The sequence below is a fragment of the Sorex fumeus genome, unplaced genomic scaffold (assembly GCF_029834395.1).
Source record: "Sorex fumeus unplaced genomic scaffold, SorFum_2.1 ptg000044l, whole genome shotgun sequence".
Classification (NCBI taxonomy): Eukaryota; Metazoa; Chordata; class Mammalia; order Eulipotyphla; family Soricidae; genus Sorex; species Sorex fumeus.
The window spans coordinates 29,725,635-29,747,871 of record NW_026606101.1 but is presented as its reverse complement, the minus strand read 5'-3'; the positions used below and the strand labels follow the sequence as shown (position 1 = coordinate 29,747,871).

The 22,237-nt window shown below is 42.7% G+C and overlaps 1 protein-coding gene, 1 non-coding gene and 1 pseudogene across 2 annotated transcripts in view; all 3 read right to left on the bottom strand.

The window, feature by feature from the left end:
• Nucleotides 1–9,805, bottom strand: part of BTBD3 (BTB domain containing 3) — a 34,053-nt gene extending 24,248 nt beyond the window's left edge. Inside the window, exon 1 of the mRNA XM_056121322.1 lies at nucleotides 9,655–9,805. The gene's annotated coding sequence lies outside the window, so the exon portion shown is untranslated. The remainder of the gene's footprint in view (nucleotides 1–9,654) is intronic.
• Nucleotides 9,806–11,711: 1,906 nt separating this feature from the next.
• Nucleotides 11,712–21,467, bottom strand: LOC130030364 (axin interactor, dorsalization-associated protein-like; annotated as a pseudogene).
• Nucleotides 13,869–13,975, bottom strand: LOC130030943 (U6 spliceosomal RNA). Its single transcript, XR_008793587.1, has one exon. It is a non-coding gene; the product is annotated as a U6 spliceosomal RNA (small nuclear RNA).
• Nucleotides 21,468–22,237: the final 770 nt, after the last annotated feature.

The following is a 22,237-nucleotide window of genomic DNA, read 5'->3' as shown; positions in this document are numbered from 1 at the left end:
TTCAAAACTGAAATCCAAAAACGATAGCTTCTAAAACACAATTCACATCATGTAGAGGTAAAATAACATAGCTGGCTAAACGTTATTGACAGCTAAGTCACCTGTCCTAAAAATACTGGCACAATTTAGCACTTTACAGATAGAATATTATTTAATCCTCATAATCATAATGTATTATTACATTCATTATAAATTATACATGGTCTGGAAATGTGCCCTTCTGGTAGAAAGCTAAATCATGAATGCTGAACCACAGATGCCAACAGACTATGGTGCTTTGTGAGAGATTCATGGGGGAAAAGGCAAACTCTTCATTCTCTCCAACAGTACACAAGTAAACTCTATCTATCAAATAATGATAAATAGACATAAAATGTTTGCCTGCGCAGAACTTGTAAGTCTAAAGGGGATAGGTTAAAAATACAATTCAACAAAAATAATAAATGAATATGCCACATAATAACTTAGAAGTAACAAAGGCTGTGAAAAACACTACAAGAGGGATATAGGCCTAACCTTTAATTATAAATGAGTAGAGCTCAATTATAAGGAGGTACTTTAACAAAGACTCTAAGAAAGTAAGGGAGTTTGCCTTGGATATATTGGGAAGGAAATTCTAGAAGCAGAACCAAGAACAAAGACCTAAAAATCTGAATATGTGTCACCTATTCCAGGATCTGCAAAGATGGCTGGGTTGAAAAACAGGAAAAGAAAAGGAAAAATCTGAGTTAGAGTAACCATAACAGAGTGTATGGAACTTTGTGAATCATTATGTGTAATGTGACTTTTATTCTACGAGATGAAAAGCCACTGGAGAATTTACTTCTTTTAAAAGATTGTTCTGGTTAGGCTACTAAGAATTAAAGAGAAGTTAGGAAAGAAATAATAAAAGCACTGCAGTAATACACGCAAGAGGTGCTAGGGACTTGGACAAAGATGTTAGCAGGATAAAGGTGGAAAAAGTGACTGAACTCATTTATTTTGAAGACAGGACTTTGGGTACATTTGAAGACAAAGCAGCAGGAGTTTCCTAGAGCTTAGAGGTAGAGTAGGAGAAAAAAGGAGCTAGTATACGTTTCAGTTTCTGACTTGAATAACGTAAGAAAAACAGAAATTTGAAAAAAAAAAAAGCAAGGAGAACAAAAATGCGGCAGGCAATCAGAAATTTGGTTTTAATCGTGTTAAAATTGGTAAGGGGCTGAAGCAATATTATAACAGGTAGGGTACTTGCTTGCACACAGCCAACCAGGGTTCAGTTCCAGCATCCCACATGCCCCCTCCACCCCCCTCACCACCCCAGTGCTGCTGGAGTGATTTCTGAGTGCAGAGTCAGAAGCAACCAGGTAGGTATGGACCCCAAACCAAATAAACAAACAAAAAACTGGAGGTATCTTTTACATATTCAAACATAGACCTAAACACAGATACCTGAGTCAGGAGTTTAAGAATTATTCCAGCAGGGAATGAACACTGGGAAATCTTAAGCAGCTACATGGTATTTTATTAAAGTCTTACAACTGTTTATGACAAGAGTCCTACAAAGAGAGCCTCAAGGCATTCCAAATTAATTGGTTGAGAAGAAGAAAACCAAGATTATTTTTTAACTGCAAAAAAAGTGGTATAGGAAGAAAAGCGTAAGACCACGGAACACTCAAACTCAAATGAAGGTGGTATGCTCCACCCAAACAGGGTGTTGGCCAATTGCTGCCAATAGGTAAAAATGTGGATTGGACACTGGATTAACCAACTTGGTAAATTTTCTTTTGGAAACAAAAAACAAACAGACAATCAAACAAAAAAACTATGGCTGTTTCCCAACTACTTCCCATCCCAGAGGGCATGGTTATGTGTTAAATATTGTTACATTTCAATTTCCCCATGAAGCAATTTTTTTGAAGTAATTCAAAAGAAAAAATTATTTCAAATTAATATACGGAGCTCAATAGATTTGCTTATAAACACCAGTTATAAATCAACCAGTATTAAATTCCTGTGCTTTAAAAAAAATAAAAAACAAAGCGCCTTTAAATCATTAAAAAACAAAAAGGTAAAGAAATATGAAAAAACACTGGGATATGGTGCCGCCAGCAGGTCAATCTGTACCTGTGAGGCGAGTGCATCAGCAGCCTGATCTAACTTTCAAATTTCCAGATATCCCAAAATTGCTACTGTGCCTTTGGCCAGACCCCAAGAACTTGGGGCTAAGTTTACCAAGAAAGTAACACTGTCCTCCCGTTGTTCATTGATTTGCTCAAGCGGGCCCAGTAATGTCTCCATTGTGAGACTTGTTACTGTTTGGCATATCGAATATGTCACGGGTAGCCTGCCAGGCTTTGCCATGTGGGCGACCGGGTTGGCTGCGTGCAAGGCAAACGCCCTACTGCTGTGCTATCGCTCCAGCCTTATGCTATCGCTCTACCAAGAAAGTAAACGCCCAAAAGTTAGCTATGTGGGAGACACACTCACAAACCACCTCTGGTCAGCTATATATCTGGTGGCAAGACCTCTCTGGTTCCTGATGAAACTGCTTAACAGCTATGATCCCAGAGACTCAGAAACAAATCTAGGAACCCAGCGGCTTTTGGCAGAAATGTGTCCAGTCCCCACAGTAGGCTACCTCCTTGGCCTGTTTCCCCTGATGGCTGGGTAGCCGCCATCCTCCAGAGGCCATTGCACAGTCAGGTTTGGGCCTGCAGTGACAAGACATGCAGGGCCTCATGGGATGGGAGTGGAACCAGCCCTTTCCTTCCTGCCCCAAAGAGTCTCCGGGTCGCTGCCCACGAACAGTCTCTCTGGCTCCTGATCAAGCTGCTTAACGGCCATGATCCCAGAGACTCAGGAACAAATCTCGGAATCCAGTAGGTTTTAGCAGAAATCCCTCCAGATTTAAATGTTAAAATTTCAGAATTCCAAAATCATGCGGCCACTACTGCTGCTGAGCAACATCGTATATTATTCATAACCAGCAATAGAAAACATATTGTGTGCGGTTGCCTTTTCTGCAGATCTGAGTGTTGGGGTAAAATCCCAAATAATAATGGTGGGTCTGGTGTGGAAATATTGAATGTAACCAAAGTAGAGAGAGTAATTTGGAAATCATCTGCCCCAGAGGTAGGGGGTGGGTGTGGGATGGGGGATGTACTGGGGTTTTTGGTAGCAGAAAATGAGCACTGGTGAAGGGATGGGTGTTTCATCATTGTATGACTGAGACTTAAACCCGAAAGCTTTGTAACTGCTCTCACGGTGATTCAATAAATAAATTTACAAAAAAGAGAAAAAGAAAAAAAAAGGAATGTGAAGTGCATGCCCAATTCAATCAGTCTAATCAATGGCTGAATTAATAGCAATACTCCTACATTAAAATAAAAAAAATATAAAAAAAAAAACAAAAAACAGTGTTCTGCTATTGTTTCTTCGATTAAAGGACACAAGTGCACATTACTGATATTACTGGATTATGTCCCAGAAGCATTTAACTATGAATACTAGTGCAACATACCATAAAACCAAAATAAAACATATAATTATTAGAAAGTGAACACTGCCATATCTTCAGCTGACTAACTAGAAAATGCTAGAGAATAAGTTGCAAAACCCTTAAATAAGTCTGCTATGGATCAAATATATGAAAATCATAAACCACATTATACCAGCAACAGTCAACTTGGGAGAATCCAGAACAAAGTCACAAAGCATACCTATAAGATATTTTTTTTTTAACACAAAACCTAACTTGGAAACTTTTCTTTTTTAAAACCCAAACACTACCCCTTACCTCCAATCCCCAAGTCCCTTCCAGGTCCTTTAACAGAAAAACAAACTACTTTTAAATGGTAATCCTTGCCCAAAATAACATAACATCAGTGGCTATTTCTTAGTTGTGAGGATATATCCTCAGACACATCCGCAGAGTCTATAGATAAAGATGGCGGGGGGGGGGGGGGATTGTTTTCTTTGGGGTGGGTGGCATATTGGTTGTGTTCAGGGATCACTCTGAAGGGGAAAGAGGACCATAAGAGGTGCCATAAGGGGTGCCAGGGACAGAACTCAGGTCAGTGTCACAAGCAAGGCAAGCTCCTTCCCAGCTGCACTGTCTTGTCAAGATGGCAGGCTTGGTAAAACATTCAGTAAAAGAAATTTTTCTCAATTAGAGGAAGGGTAACCGTGGATTTAGGGCTTCTTATGCAGCCTTTATTAACATTATTTTAGCTCACTATCCTTATATCTCCATTTTTCCCCCCAAGATAAACTTGTGCTTCTCTGATTTGTTCCCCAATGGAGTACTGATTTATTCCTTTCGGACTGTTAGTTACCTGTCCATTGGTTTTTCACTTTGATAATTTTGTTGTTCCCACAAAAGTTCTTTAATTCCTTGGCTCTGGATTCTAGTTTATAAGCTTTCTAAGCACGTAAGAGTTGTGCAAAAATTGGCTTAAAGATAAAATCTTTATCTGAACAGACAAGTGGACATAATTATGACTTTTTTAAGAAAATACAACGTCTCTGTCATATTCCTATGTTGTGTGTATATGCACGCGCGTTGCATGTGTATGTGCACGCGCGTTGCAGCAGGGCTCAAGGACTGTGTTCAAAGGTCACTCCTGACAATACTGGGTATTAAACCAGGTCAACTGAATGCAAGGGGAATGCCTTAATCCCAAGCATGCTCTCTGAGCTTTTTTGACCAATATTTTAAAAGATCTGTGCGGTATTTATAACTAGAGATCAATACATAAATGATTAAGAACTGTTAAGATCTTAAACCAAAAAATGAAAAAGATCATGAACCAATAACAAAGGAATGGCTACTTCACAAATGTGGCTTATAGAGCAGCCTAACTGGAGGTGGGGGGAATATGAGAATTTATCTCCACATTTCAATAATCAATACATAGTTAAATATTAAAATATCTATTTTATTTGCCTCCAATTTTAGTTTATGTGCTGCTGAAGCGAGGTGATAGCACAGTATGGGTGTTTGCCTTGCATGCAGCCAGCCTGGCCGAGCCGGGTTCGATTCCTCCGCCCCTCTCAGAGAGCCTAGCAAGCAACCGAGAGTATTCAATATGCCAAACACAGTAACAAGAAGTCTCACAATGGAGACATTACAGGGCCCGCTCGAGCAAATCGATGAACAACGGGAGGACCGTGATCTCTGTGATCTCTGGACTTTACAAATACAAATGTTTAAAATCATAAAGGGCAACAAAGAGAATTACTTTATAAAAGTCACTCTCAAGACAAATAATGAGCTACGTGAAAAATCTCTAACAATAAAACAAATGCACATTACTTTATATAATGAACAAGTATTTTAAATTTATTTTTTAAAGCATCACTAAAGAATGGGAAAAGTACCTGAAAGGACAATTTTCAAAGGGTAAGCGAATAAACAGAAATTACAGGGGCCAGAGAGATAGTACAGTAGGTAGAGCACTTGCCTTCTGTAAGGCTGACACGAATCCGGTCCCTGGAACCTCATATGGTCCCCTTAGCACCACTAGAAGTGATCCCTGATGAGCTCAGGGCCAGAAGTCAACCCTAAGCACTGCCAGGTACACCCCCTCAAGCCCCTCCCCCCAAAAGAAAAAAAATGGGGGAAAACTAATTAAAAATATCCCAATTATCTTATTAACAAAAATATATGCAAACTGCCACAGAGAATCAGGAAAGAACAGGAGTGCTAACACTATGGGAGAACATCCAGCAGGTAAGGGAATGATTGTCTTGGCATAAGCAATTTGGCAAGAAGCCTCAAAGAGTCATAAAGAGTTTACTTCTGCCCCAGGAATTCCACTGTAAATCCAGTCTAAAACAGCGAGACTTTCAGACCCAAGGTTTTATCCAAGTTCTTCCTGCATGGCTGTTATTTTCTTAGTGTACTTCTCCTACTAGACTGTGTAGAGGACCTTGCTGACATTTGTAGATTCTGTCTCTCCAAAACTCCACTTTGTAGGCACCATTATTACCCCCATTTAAAGAAAATGCAATTAAGGAATTAAGGTCAAGCAGGTTGGAAGTGAACAAACTAAGATCCGCAGTGTTTAGGATTATATTTCCAGTCACTAACAATAAAAGGCCCTAAGTAAAGTAAAGGCCCTCCCGTTGATCATCGATTTGCTCGAGCGGGCCCAGTAACGTCTCCATTGGAGACTTTGTTGTTACTGTGTTTGGCATATCGAATACGTCACGGGGAGCTTGCCAGGCTCTGCCGTGTGGGCGAGATACTCTTGGTAGCTTGCCGGGCTCTCCTAGAGGGGCAGAGGAATCGAACTCGGGTTGGCCATGTTGGCTGCGTGCAAGGCAAACGCCCTACCCGCTGTGCTATCGAGTCACTAACAATAGAAATATCAAACACAGAACTAAATAAACTTTGGCATACCTAATGTTTAAAAAAAATCCTGTTTCCAAAGATTTAAATGCATAAGAAATGTAAGTAACATGTGTCTGTATATTAAGTGAAAGGGCACTATTTTATTGTTGATGAAATAAAACTTTGTCTTTAAAAAAAAATCTGTGCAAACCAAAAAAGGCAAATAAATATCTTTCCATAAGCAGTTGCTTATTTTTTGACAATCTGACTAAATGCTTAAAAACAGACACAGAACTTCTCAACTATAGTTGTTTAACTGGGGGAGAGGAGGAATGGTAACACAATGCACAATTTCCATGGAATTTTCTAGTGGATAACAAGTTTGAAAAATACATTGATGGGCCTCAATTTTTGAAGTGCAATGGAAAAAAGGAAGATCAGGTGACAGGTGATCTTGGCAGCAGAGCCTAACTATTGAACTACAAGGTCCATCTAATGAGTTGGTTTTCCCCACTGTTATTATTTTTCAGAGTGAAATGGAAATATCAGCTTTATATCATTTGTTCATAGTCTTGTTAAGTAACACATTAAAGGTGAGATGGGAGCAAAAGGAAGCATAAATCCCCCAAGCAACTCATTACCACTGAATTACTAAAGGTATTGTGGAACTGACTGAATTCTGATTAAACAGTGAAATCTGAAAATTTCAAGAAACAAAAGGCTTGTAAACTGAAAACATGAGATACCGCAATTCTGAACTATTGTTCAGAACACAGTAACAGGTATTTAAAGGCACAGTACCATTAGATGGCTAGAAAACACGTCTTGCGTGTAAAATGATTCTTATTTTTTTTAATAATTGTTTTCATTTTGGGGTCATATCTGGTGACACTCAGGCCTTACTCCTCAGTCTCTACGCAGGGATCACTCCTGGAGTAATTGGGAGACACTGGGAATTTAACTGGGGTGTCTGCGTGCAGGGCAGTACTCTCTCCCTGTTCTACTCTCTCCAGCCCAAGAATATATAAAGTTTGAGAAACCTGTGGTGTGGAAAGGAGTGAACGCATGTGCACTGTACTTCCCTTTGTTATTTTCAAGTACCTAACATGACATGTGGCACAACATTTCGTGAAGAATCTTGGCGAAACACTAAGGCAGGTAATGACTTATCTTGGTGCCACAAATCAAAAGTTTCCTTGTATGGCCACAGAACATTTTCACTAAAAAAAAAAAAAAAATGTATCTTAAGACTTTAGAGCAAAGATGGATTCAATTCTTGTGTTTGTGATTTTATGTTCCAGAAGACAATCAGGAAAGAAAGAAGAAAGAAAGAAAGAAAGAAAGAAAGAAAGAAAGAAAGAAAGAAAGAAAGAAAGAAAGACAAGAGAGAGAGAAGAAAGACAGACCAGAGAGACAGACAGAGAGAGAGAGAGAGAGAGAGAGAGAGAGAGAGAGAAGAGAGAGAGAGAAAGAAAGAAAGAAAGGTAAGTTAGTTAACATGTCACTTTGGAACTTTGTCAAAGAGTCCTCAACTGCAAAGACCGGCAGAGAGTGAAGATTCACATATCAACTTAGTAACTAGCAGTATCACTCCATAAAATAGCATTAATAATACTGTAATTAGTTTGAAAAACTGGAACTGCATGAACTCTGAGGTCAAGATCTAAAAAGGGTGATTCAAAATCTTCAGAAAAGGAAGAGTCCTATCCAGACACTGAAGCTAAAAAAAAAGGGACTGTCCACTTCCCCTGGAAAGCTCGTTTCTATAGAAACCTACCTTTAACCCTTAACTGCCAGTTCAAAACTCCAGGAAAAGGATCCACCAGGGACCTGGGGGATGGCTAAAACCCGGAGGAGGGATTAAAAAAGGAAGGTAGGGAACACGTCAAAAAGATGGGGTGGCAGGAATCAAAGTGAAGATTCCAGCAACGCCACAGTAACTCTAAACACCAGTTAGAACAAAGTTCGGGCCGCTGGAGTAATATTATACTTCAAGCTAAAGTTTGAACCATTAGAGACGCTTCCCTCCCACCCTGATAGGAAACAAAAACTCCCTTTGTGAGCTCGTGTCCATAGAAATCGAGGCTCTCGAGTTGCACCGCATCGATTACAAAAATAAATGCTACTACGAAAACTAAAGCCTTGACTGCCTAACCTTTAAACAGGTACCCAACCTCGGCGGCGGTAGCACAGAAGCGCCCTCCTCTCCACTCCCCCCCATCCCCCCCCCAAAAAAGAGCTTTCCCAAACGAATCACGTGTGACAACGTTCTGAAGCGCAATTTGAGTAGAGGGAGTTTTAAACTCCCCCGTGGTTCTCAGCAGCCCAAGCTGGGAGCGACTGCAGTTGCCAGGTCTTCTTACTAAGGGGCGAAGAGTTGGAACCGACAGCGCAAGGGCGCGCGGGGCCGGCGAAGTTAGCGCTCTTTGTCTTCCCAGGCTAGCGGTCCGGGGGCCAGGCGCACTCCACGCACACCACCGGGGACCCGGGACAATGGCTTGCCAGCTCACTCGGCCGCCCAGGAGGCCTGTAACACGACTTTCCTCGACGTGACCCAAGACCTAAGGCGGTCGCCTCTCGCCCCCAGCGCGGGCGCATCCCTCCAAGCCAGGCCAGCGAACTTCGGCATCAGCCCCGAAAGTGATGCGCGGACCACGGGCACGGCTGGGACTCGCAAGCGCCACGGGCCTCGCCCCACCGACCCACGGACCCGCCCCCTCCAGCCCCACCCCACCCCCACCCCCGGCTCGGCCGGCTCCCGGGGGTCACGAACGTGCACAGGACCCGGTGTGGGTCTCGGAAGCCCCCCGGGGGCCCCGCCCCTTCGGACGCCCCCACCGCGGCGCCGCCACCAAGTTACTTGGCAGAAGTTTGCGGCTGTTCCTCGAAGTGCACCTCCCGCGGCGAGGGGCGCCGCCCCCGCCACCTGCCGGCCGCCCAGGCTCCCCCGCCGCGCCCCTTCCCAAGACCTCTGCCCCCACCCCCCACCCAGCAGGGCCAGCGCTGGAGGACCCCGACGCCCACACGGCCGCCGGCCACTCCCGGACCCTCCCGAGCGCCGGAGCTGCAGCCGGACCGGCCCCCCGGCCTAGGGCGCCCGGGGCCCCCGTGCCGGCCGGGAGACGCGTCTCCGACCCCTGAGGGCGTCCCGGCCGCGCCCCCGGCGCCTCGGCCGCCCGCGCCGGGGCGCGACCACCGCAGCGCGGCGCCCGGGGACCCCGAGCCGCCCCGCCAAGCGCTGCCCCTCCGGCCCGCGGCCGGGAGCGCGCCCCTGGCCGGACGGTCTGGCGCTGCGCACGCGCGGAGGCGCAGCCCGCTCGTCCGCGACCCCCCGCACTCACCGCCCGCGCCGCTCGCCGCCTCCCACGCCGCCGTCGCTCGCAGCTTTTCGCCGCCGTCGAGCCGACCCAGTGCCCGCTCCTCAGACCCCGGCGCGGGCGGTCCGGGATCCAGCGCCCGGCGGGCTCGGCGGGAACCCGCACGCAGGGCACGCTCCGCGAGACCGCGCGCGCGCGCCCCCGAGCGCCGGGAGGGGGCGGGGCCGCGCTGGGCGCGCGCCAGAAGGAGGCTGGGAATACCGGGCATGCGCACTGGTCCTCCCCTGGGCGCCCCTCCGCCTCCCCCCGCAGCCGCAATCCCGCGCGGAAGGGAAAGTTGGGAGCGGGCTCGGAGTTCTGCTCAAGGAAAGAAATGTTTCTCAGGCACCGCACTTTTCCCCTCTGGTCACTTAGCAAATCAGGGTTTTCAACTGTTATTGAGCGCTTTTACTTCTGCAGATCCTAGGGCTTCCTCCTGGGAGAGAAAACTCCAGGACACTCGACTTAGGAACTTTTTTTTCTGGCTCGGATTCCCGACGTCGCTCTGAACGCACCAGGACCGGGCAAAAGGGAGAGATCATCCAATATTCCAAACGACACAGGATAGCAACGCTCTTAGTTGTTTGGAGGACATTTGCTGATGGACGAGAGACAACAAACTTGGAGGGTCTCAGAAGAATCAACGCGGGAATCAGAAGATGACTCACTTGCCACGGGAGGCGAACGCAAACAATTGAATATATCAAGTCGTAGGTGAACTCACGAACTCTGAGACGTTTAGCCTGAATAGTTTGATTGCAAAGGGCGAAAAGCAATGACTGGAAACTAGTTGGCACTCACCTGGAAATGATATTAAAATTTTAGCCTTAACATCAAAGTGTTAGCCTTTTGTCTGGGAGCAATCAGGAGGTAATAACACCTGGAGAAGGACCTCCTGGGAGAGCAGGAAGAGAGTTGGTGGGTCTGCAGGAGAGACTGAACAGTGAGCCCCTTCAAAGTGAAAAAGACCTCAAGGACCAGGCGAATGTGCCACCATGCTAGTGGTTTCCTGTGCTGAAAGACAGCCTGCAAGGCACAGCTACCCACCAAAGGACTCACCAGGGAAAGCACTAAGAACTAGCAACACATATGGTCCCCAGAGACTGCCGGTCATCCCTGAGCACCATGCCAGGAGTAAATCCTGAGTACACCCCCAGGTATAAACAATGCCAATAAAAAAGAATCTTATCAAGCACCCCTACTAGGGAAAGTCCACTGTCCACCTTTCGCTCTGTGTGAGGTACTGACAGTTGCCTGTCCCTTAATATTTTTCCTTTCTTCCTTGTCAGTCATTTTTCTCATTAGCTGAATAAGAGACCACGAACCCTTGCAGTTCCCCTACAGAAGTTAAACTAGTCTGAATGTGATTAAGTGCAGAATTTAAATATAAAATAACAACTAGAGACATGAAATGGACATATTCTACATAAGCAGTAGTAGGATTTTAACTTCATGTGTTGGCTTCTGGAATGGACATCAGGGAAAAGTTTGCAGAGACTGTAGAGGACAAGATGATTCTCTAGATTTGGGGGTTAGGATTTCCCTAGCCTCTTTGGGCAGAGAGAGCTGTTATTAAGGAAAGATGTCTATTCTTTTAGACTTTGTAAACATTAGCTCTTTAAAATATACAGCCACCAAATAAGCCAAATAAACGTGTTTTTTTTTTATAAGAGCTTGGGTCCAAGAAAATTTATTTCTACATAAATGAAAAAGGACTAACTTGTGAAATAGTATATATAGTGAAAGAGAATTTTGGAAACACAAGTCCTTTCATAATACAGTTCAGATGCTCCATCCAACTGATAAAAGTATTGTGCAGGGAGCTGGAGAGACAGCAGAGTGGGTAGGGTAGGGCATTTGCCTTGCACGCGTCGACCGGGGTTTGATTCCCAGCATCCCATATGGTCCCCTGAACACAGCCAGGAGTAACTCCTGAGTGCCGGGCCAGGAGTAATGCCTGTCCATTGCTGGGTGTGACCCAAAAAGAAAAAAAAAAAGTATTGTGCAAATAATTTTTTTTGTCTTTATTTATTTATATATATTTATTTATCCTCTTTCCTGGAAGCCACGGGTGTATCTTGCACAGGGGCTAAATCTATACCATTGATATCCTTCACGCTGACGGTGATGCACTGGCCGGCATCCTTTAGGCCGATCTTCTCGATTCGGATTGTGAGTAACGTCATTCCAGATTCTGAGGGCAACCGCGGCAATAAAGTACCGGGCACTCGCGCGGGAAAGGAATCCGGAGAGCCTGCGCCTGCGCCACCCTCCTCTTCATCTTCTTCAAATTCCAAATTTTCTTCTTCACCAGGAGCTAAAATTCTTCTTAAGGGGACAGGCTGAACATCAAATGGGAATTCCTTATTATATGTAAGAATATTCTTTAGGATTGGCTCTAGCTTCTTTAGGTCCTCCAGCTTAAATTCTTCTTGGGACTGTGTGGACTGCAAAGCTGCACTTCATAATTCCAAGCATGTTGCAATTTTGCCTATGGTTTTCTTTTGTTCTTCTGTGAATTCAGAATTATTGTGTTGAGCTTGGGCCTCTTTTTGCAGATGTCTTGCTAATAGCTGATACTCGTCGATCGCCTCCACCAGCTGGCCCCAGGAGTCGAAGTTGGCGCCTCTGCGAAAACTGGCGCCCCAGCGCTGCAGCAGACCTCGCCCACCTACCAGATGGTCAGACTTCTTCGTCAAGATCATGAACGATCGGTTTGAGGCCTTTCATGTTCCCGGAGCGAACAGATGCCACTGGGCTACACTAGCACGCGACAGGGACAAATGGAGACGTTACTGGCGCCCGCTCGAGCAAATCAACTACTAACGGGAAGTTAAGTGATTAAGTGATTTATTTATCCAGAGTTCCGATATCCGTCGACGATCAAGAATCAGGGACGCTGTCTCATTTGCCAAGGTGTCAAAAATCAGATGGGCTGGTCACATAATGAGATTTAAAGACGACCGCTGGACTAGAGCTGTTACCGACTGGATTCCACGGGATGTCAAAAGACCGCGTGGCCGCCCACCTACCAGATGGTCAGACTTCTTCGTCAAGATCATGAACGATCGGTTTGAGGCTCTTCATGTTCCCAGAGCGAACAGATGCCATTGGGCTACACTAGCACGCGACAGGGACAAATGGAGACGTTACTGGCGCCCGCTCGAGCAAATCGACGGCTAATGGGAAGTTAAGTGATTAAGTGATTTATTTATGGAATCATTGTGGGAAAAGTTACCAAGCTTTCAGGTTTAAGTCTCGGTCATATAATGATCAAACACCTCTCCCTTCACCAGTATTCATTTTTCACCACCAAGAACCCCAATATACCCCCCTTCCACCCCTCCCAATGCCTGTAAGGCAGATGATTTCCACTTAACTCTTCTCTACATTGTTTACATTCATTATTTCAACAAAAGATGCACCATTATTGTTTAGAATTCCCCCACCACCACCAACAATCAGAATTGCTGTAAAGGCATTATGAAATGCTTTATTTTCTATAGCAGGTTATGAGAATCATATAATGATTTTGGATTTCTGCAAAGAGCCAGATAATTATGAGATTGGTTTCTGTGCATCTGGTGTTATGGCTGTGCTGGAGAGCCGCTTGTGGGGGGCAACTCAGGACCTCAGTAGGGAGTGAAGGACGAGCAGGTACCGCCCCCCTTCCCATGAGACTGCAGTTGCCCCGTCACTGCCAGCTCATACCTGGCTTTCCTATAAGCTCTGAGGCTGAGGCCACTTTGCTGGGGGGGGGGGCATGGGGGGGTCGGGGGGGGGAAGGCGGAAGGGAGCAACACCCTTTCCCTCCTGGGGAGGCATGGCGCTGTAGTTTAACGCGTGATCCATACACTTTTCTGCTGCAAGCTGCCGGGCTCTGAATTAAGTCCTTTTGCCTCTGGAGCCATGGCCGTGTATGTGGTCCAGATGCATTTCTGCCAAAAGCCACTGGGTTTCAAGATTTGTTTCTGAGTCTCTGGCATCATGGCCATTAATCAGCTTGATCAGGAGCCAGAGAGGTCATTTGCAGGCGGAGACTCGAGGTCTTTCTGGGATGGGGAGGAAAGGGCCGGTTTCACCCCCATCTGGTGAGGCCCTGCGTGTCTCATCACTGCAGGCCCAAACCTGACTGACTGTCCAGTGGCCTTGGGAGGTCACCAGGCCACCAAGGGGAACAAGCCAAGGCACGAAACCTAAAAAATATGGAATGCTTCACAAATTTGCATGTCATCCTTGCGCAGGGGCCATGCTAATCTTCTCTGTATCTTTCCAATTTTAGTATATGTGCTGCCGAAGCAAGCACCAAATAACTTTAATATCTATGAATATCATTGTGTTCATCTGTAATGTGAATCCCAATATTTACCTTATGCTATGGTTACTTTTGTTTCAAACTGTCCAGGCTATGGTACTTGACTAAATATACTTCATAGGGGCAGGAGAAATTTAGGGATATGTCATTGCCTTGATATGTTTGGTTAAATATTAAGGTAAACGTAAAGGTAAAGGCCCTCCCGTTGATAGTCGATTTGCTCGAGCGGGCCCAGTAACGTCTCCATTGGAGACTTTGTTGTTACTGTGTTTAGCATATCAAATACTCTCGGTAGCTTGCCGAGCTCTCCGAGAGGGGCAGAGGAATTGAACTCGGGTCGGCCATGTTGGCCGCTTGTAAGGCAAACGCCCTACCGCTGTGCTATCGCTCCAGCGATGAGATGAAATATTAATCTCATTTTATAAAAATCTTAGTTTGTGTGAAGATTTTTAATAAGGTGAAATTATTATTTAAGTTGATAGGCTATAAATAAATCAGATTGTCCAATACTAGGGATGAGCCTTGCCAATCCACTTCCTTCAGTGGATTGGCAAGGCTCTCTTTCTGTCTCTGTGTCTGTGGCTGTCTCTGTCTCTCTCTGTCTCTCTGTCTCTGTCTCTGTCTCTCCTTTCATGTGTTATGGTTTGAAATACAGATACTGAAACTTTTTGTTTTTTTATTAATGCTAATTTTTTTATTTTATTGAATCACTGCAAGCAAGATAGAACATTACAAAGCTATTCATGGTTTCAATTATACAGTGTTCCAACACACATCCCTCCACCAGCCCACCACTAGTTCTTGAACTACAACTCTTCCTCAACCTACCAATTATCTGTCCATCAAGACTTTGTATTTGCAAGTCTCCACAACCGTGCTAGTCTTCTCTTTTAAATAAGGCTGTCTACACACTCGGATGAGCCTCATGCATGAAGGAACCGGCAGAGGAGCCCAGATATGCAGAAACCAGTGGCTGAGATCTCCAGGCCTGCTCTAATTAGCACTGGGACCCTCCACCAAGATCCAGTCTCACCCACAAACTGCCCCAGGTGCCATGTAATCTCATCAATGGCCAAGATCCAGAGACTATACAACAAAGCTCCTGGAAGAGAGCAATGCAGACTCTCCTGGAGTGGACCTGCTATACTCTAGACCACTGATGTACCTAAAGCAGCACACATGTGTTTGGTTTTAACATACTTGCTTATATTCTCTTAAAATGCCCCAGAATGAAATCAACAACCTTCACACACTTCCCTCTCTGTGGTAGGAAGACACTCCCTAGTTGGGTGGGTGTTTGAATACTATTTGTAATGAATTATTGTGAGCTACTTTATGAAAATAAAATGTATAAAAATTTTAAAAATAAAAAATAAAATAAAATAAGGCTGTCTTAGGGCTAGAGCTATAGTACAGCAGTTAGGGCATTTTCCTGGCAGGAGTAAACCTGTATTCCATCCCCAGTCCCCCACATTTTCTCCCAAGCCACCAGGAGTGATACTTGAGTGCAGAGCCAGGAGTAAGCCCTGTAGCACCAAAACAAAAACAAACAAACAAAAGCTAGTGGTGTTGTAATTGGCCCACACAGGTGCAGGTGTGATCCCTGAGCACAGAGTGAGGATCAAGTCCTGAGTACCTCTGGTATGGCCCTAAAAAGAAACAAATAATAATAAATCACAAATCACAAATCATCCTGTTAATCGTCGATTGCCTCGAGCAGGCCCCAGTAACGTCTCCTTCATCCTAGCCCTGAGATTATATTCAAGGCTCTTTAGGAGAATGAGACCCATCATTGTTACTGGTATTTGACATATTGGGTACGCCACAGGGAGTTTGCCAGACTCTACCTTGTGGGCAGGCTACATTCGGTAGCCTGCCAGTTTGTCCAAAGTAGGAACGAGATAATAAGATGTCATAATAAGACGTTTCCGGGAGCTGGTTTTTATAGTCTCTGAGTCTTGGCCGCTGATGGGATTACACGGCGCCAGGGGGCCAGTTGGTGGATGTGACCCCCGCCTACTGGAATTTGGAGGATCTGGGTGGAGGATGCTCGGCCCAAATCCGAGTAGGTTTGGAGATCTTGGCCCCGGAACCCACGTGACTTTGTCCCTCTGCCAGTACCTTTATGTGTGCGTAGAGTGGTCTCAGCATGGTGGTGGCTGGTCCTGGAGGTCTTTGGCTGCTGGAGCCCTGGTCGGGGCGGGGAGGAAAGCTCAACCCGCTCCCCTCCAAGGGGCCCCGGCGGCGAGGACTTATAATAATAAGTAAATTAATCCTGTCTTGCTCTATATGAAAGATATGTAGGTGGATGAAAGATATTTAACTAGATTTATATGTAAGATTTTGCTATACTATACAAAATATATCTGCACAGATATGCATATAGATTTCATATTTTTGGTTCTGTTTTTGTATAGCCTCATTTTCAAAACAGTAAATCTCAAGCCCATTAAGAGGTCACAAAAATAAATGTGGGGATGTGAAACAATTTATAATTTTGCTTTACAATAAATTTCTTTGTGATTTATTATCACTGAATGTTTGACTTATATACCTGTTTTAGATATCTATATAACCTGGGATTATATAAAAATTTCTCATGAGATAAAAGGTTGCAAGTGAAAAACATTTAAGTTGGCCTGTTCTAAATAATCTTTACTTATACACTTTAAGATTATTAATAGTAAAGAGATTAATTATCCTCTTAAATAGGATTATAATTTTTTAAGTTGTGAAGTTATGAAAAAGTAGACAAAATTGGATTAAGCACGCAACATGTAGTAGGGTCTAAACAAATAGGAACTATTTACTTATGAATGCCAAAAGCAGAGTCAAAAACAAAAGTAGACAATTTATATATTCACTGGTCAAAATAAATTGTTGGTTTTTTAAGTGGGGCCGGAGAGATAGTACAGCAGGTATGGCACTTTCCTTGCTCATGGACAACCTGAGTTCCACCCCACAGAGTTCCCCAAGCAGCACCAGCAATGACCCTGAGCTCAGACTGGACTAAGCCCTGAGCACAGCCAGTGTGCCCACAAAATGAAAATAAAACAAACCAAAAAAAAAAAAAAGGAGAAAAGTAAACATTGGCATTGTGAAAGCAATTTGCCCGCTCATTGGCTACTAATGGTAAATTTTGTTTGTTTTGCTTTTTGAGGGGTAGCATACATGTACCCGTGCCCCAGGGTCCTCCTGCTTCTGCACTAAGGAATTACTCCTGGCTGTGCTGGAAGACATACCATATGGAAGCCAGGATGACTCTAGGTCAGCTGCATGCAAGGTGGTTCTGTTTCCCTCTGGCTATTGCTCTGAGCCCAACAAATAGTAAATTTCAAAATCATATTTAAGAGGTAACAAAGAATCTTGGTCTCCCTCCCTAGTATAGAGATGACTATTTTAATTATTTGCAAATAAATTTCTAATGTGCCATTAACTAAAGATAAACTCTAACTGTACTCTTAAACACCAAACATGCAAATAATATTTATGAATTCATATCTGAGCATGTTGTTCTGATATAAGTGCCAATTAAAGTTCCACTATTTGCTGCTGGGAGTGAAAAACCTAAGAAGAATTTATATGAAAAACAATTTCTGATCGTAGAGTAGGTGCATGATTTAATAATAAATGTGTTTATTCAATCCATTCTAGGGCAACGTAGAGCTATTAAAAACATGCAGAAATGAATAAAATGTCCTATTTAATCTAAAAATATTGTTATTTATTATATACTGAGCATCATGCATGCCATCGGAAAATGTATCAAATAACCATGATAACCTTAAGGGAACAATGTGGCAAGTGTCTATGGAGAAACCTGAATGATTGGAACAATTATACCTTGTTCAGAAGACTGATTCTAGTTGGGATGAGAGGTGGGGGGTATCAATCTCCCATTTTTGCCTACTCTATGACTCAAAGATTTACAGAGTTTGGTATGGTGTAAGCCAGTGGTGTAGAAAAGTATCTCTTAAAAACATTTAGTATAAAGTTAATAAATATCAAATAAGATTATATTTTTATTCCACTGACTCACTTGCAATAAACTTGAGTTTGCAGAATATAATGTTCTGAGAGAGGAAGACAGAAGAATGTCCAACTTACTTAGATGTAAATGTCCTCTCTTTTTTTCTCTATTATCCTGATTGCTGTTTGGCTTAAAGGCAAATTTACTTTGGATTTTTTTAAATGGAGATAAATTGCCCTGATAAATGAAGATTTATAAGGAAACAACATAAAAGCAACATGAAAATAACAAAGGGTAGGGCTGGGGTTTCTAAAAGAAGTAGGAATGATTTCCACTGGAAACCATTAACCAGGTATAAACAAAGGATTTCATCAGGTTCATTTTGTACCCTTAACCCACCCACTCATGATGTGACTGCCTTTTCCTTTTTGGCCGGAGTTGAACTATTCCATCATGGAAGAGAGGAGACAATTATGGAACAAACAGAGATCAGTAATTTGGGAAAAATACACAGCAGTTCAGTAATTCTAAAAGAAGTTCTTTTCCCTCCTCTTTTGGTTGTAGCTGAGAGTTGCACACCCAACTGCAATGTTTGTGCACTCCATTGTAATCTTGTGAGAACTGGGATGATTACACACTTGGTTGTCATTCTCTGGAAGTGGCACATGGGCTGTAGCCCTGGGGGTCCCAAAAGACAAGTGCTACCAGGATCATGTATGGGCTCTGGTGGAAATTGAACTCCTGCACTCAAGCTGCAAGGCAAGCACTCTATCAGTGAACTATCCCCAGACCCCATAGTAATCTTTAAATAATCAGGATGTTATTTTACATGAGAATGCATGAATATATTCATTTCAGGAATTTGTCACAGTGAATGGGAAATAAATTAATGTGGGATTAAGGAAATTCTATACTAGAAAAGGGTTTCACTAAAAGCTAAACGAATGGCTTCAAGTCATGGATGTTAATTATCATCTGATGAATAATAATGATTATAGTAGAAGATGTAAATTAAAATATATCTAGACCAGAGTTTTTAAAAGTAAAAAACCCTAGTAAGACAATACAAGTGTTCCTATCTTACGTGTAAAAGGAAATCAACAAAAATATAAAACAGCCAAAAAAATAAAATAAGTGTGGAAGGGAATGAGTAAGCTCCATGTGTGAATAATTTCCGTAAAAGTAAATAGTCTGAATCACCAATCAAAAGACACAGAGTGACTTGTTTGTTCCATCAATACTATGCATGCCTTTTCCTGGCAATAATCACCATAGTTGTCACCAAAGTCTAGTTCATTTTATTGCTTTATATTAATTTTATATTAATTTGTTTGCTTCAGTAATTTATATTCTACATGAGTGAAACTACATAACTGTTTACAACTTCCTTATTTATTTCACTTAATATAAGATCTAATCATTTTGTCAGAAAGAACTAGAGTTTCATTTTATTTTAAATAGCAGAATTATATTTTATTTAAAGTTTTACTCCACTGGGAAGCATATGTGTACATTTGTGTGTATATATATATGTATGTATGTGTATGAATAATGTTGTTGAACATGTCAATGCAAATATGTATTAGGCTGGGGCAGTTTGGGGGAGGGAGGGTTGCCGCCACATCTGGGGGTACTCATAGGATGTTTCTGAGTTGGTGCTCTGGGGTTGTTCCTGGCAGTGCTGTGGAGATATGGAGGCATCAGAAATTAAATGCAGGTCTCAGGTACATAAAGCATAGACACTAACTCTTTGAGCTATCTCCCCAGACTGCAAATATCTTTTTGATTTGGTTATTTCATTTATTTGGCAAAATATATAGGCATGGTATTTCTGGATATTTGATTACATTTACTATTCAAACAGCAGAGCCTGGCAAGCTACCCATGGTGTATTCGGTATGCCAAAAACAGTAAGAATAACAGTCCCGTTCCCCTATCCCTGAAAGAGCCTCCAATATGTTGGAAAAGATGAGTAAGGAGAGGCTGCTAAAATCTCAGGGCTGGGACGAATGGTGAAATTACTGGTGCCTGCTTGAGTAAAAGGATGACAGTGACACAGTGATTGCTGGATAACAATGGAGCATTTATTTAGAAGCATTTTTTTAAATACTCGAACTGAAGAGAGAGTACAACTGATAGAGCACTTGCCTTACACACAACCAGTGTGGATTTCATCTCCAGCACTCCATACGGTCTCCTGAGCCCCATCAAGAATGACCTCTAAGCACAGAATCAGAAGTAAGCCTTGAGCATCACTTGGTGTGTCCAGAAAATAAAACAAAAAATTTAAATAAATAAAATATTAACAGACCTCAAGGGATAAATGGACAACAATATAATAATCGTAAGAGATCTCAACACATCTCTTAAAGAAATGGTGTTGAATTGGTTGTCCTTGCTCCTTCCTCAGGGAGTTTATGTTTATTGAGTTACTTCCACAACAGTGCCTCTGAGGCACACCCAATTCCATCAAGCACTAATAATCCTATATTGCTTTTCTCTTTCCTTTATTTCACTTGCATGGTTTAGCAATGTCCTTTCTGTATAGACACAGGAAGACAGTTCATGCTATGCTTTGTAACATGGGAGTTAATTGACTCCAAAACAATGTTTACTCCTGGGCATACATATTTACTTGACGTAAGCTTCAGTTGCCCTTAGTTCCTAACATTCCAAAAGTAGTGTCCCAATGAAGGAACTGGATGGACAACAAAGGGACTGGAGGTTAACCTGTAAGCTACCCTCGCATTGAAAGGGGACAAACTAAGCACCATACATATAAGTTAAGAGCATGGTCATGAAACAAACTGTCATGTACCAAAATGAAGTAATTGAAGAAGGACTCTGCTGGGGTTAGGAAAGACCAACCTGACCTGAGACTGTGGTCTGGAGTATATAGTGAGAGGTCCCAGGAAGAGCCAACCTTTAAGCTTAATATATCACTTACTGTGTTCATACAAAATGACCAGAAATATAAGAACTAAATTTACTATGATTGGTTAAATGGATTACTAGCCGAGGAAAAGAGAAAGCAATACACTCTGGATGGAATCCCGCCCTTGAGCGGATCTCTTAGTAATATGGAATGCTGAATCATCAGATGAAATTTTGTCCTTGAGTTAATCTCCTAGAATTTCCACTAAGGAATGGCTTTACATCTGTTTATTATTATTACAATATTCAACCTCACCTATGTGTACCCCAACCCTTCATGATTTCTATGTGACTATGCTCTAAGGGGATAGAGGAGACTAGAAAGATGAGGACTATGCAACTAGAAAGTAGAGGATTTTGAGGTTACGAGGCGACTAGAATGATGGAACTATAATATGACTGGGACTACGACCAAAACTATAACTACGATTGTGCTGTAAGGGAGAGAGAGGACTACGCTGGGAAGAAGAGAGAAGTAAACCATCTACCAACCATTTCTCCTTTCCCTGGTCCTTCATCCTTCCATGGCTGTGGGCTGGCCAGTGGAATGGCTCTCAGCCACCGAACACTCAGTCTCATGTGCCACTGTGTCCTCCTCTTTGAAACTCATGAATTGGAACATTAAGAAAATAATTAAAAAGGAAGTGATGGCATTAAAAAGAATAACTGACTAGATGAACTTGATAGATATTAGTGAAAATTTTAGCCCTCCCCCCCAAGAAATAAGTATACACTCATCTAAAAATTCATAGAGTACAGTCTTTATGCTAGATATGAGCTGAAATGTAAAAGGAATTTTCATATTTGTGAGGATTGAAATCACTATAAGCATGGTTGTTTCTAGCCTTTTGATACAAGCCATCCTATATGGTTTGAGATGATCGCTCACTGTTTTGACATGCATTTTTCTAATAATCAGTAAAGATTAAACACTCTCATTTGCTTTTTTTCCATCTATATGTCTTCTTTAGAGATGTGTCTGTTCCAGTCTTCCCATATTTTTGATCCAATTATTTGTTTTTCTGCTGTTGACTTTTGGAAATGCTTTATCTGTCTTGGATATTAGCCCTTTATCTTATGTATGTTGTGCAACTGTTTTCTCCCATTGGATAGTATGTCTTTTTCATTTAACAATATTTAATTTTGCCACGCAGAAACTTTTTATTCTGAGGTAATCCTGTTTGTCTCTTTGCTTTGTTTTATATATGTACAGAGTTGAGTCATTGAAAACACCTCTGAACTCTATATTCTGAAATGTCTGCCTGTGTTTTCTTTGATGTATTTTATAGGTTTCTGTCTAATATCAAGTCTTTAATCCATCTTGAATTAAATTTCATTTTAAGAGCATT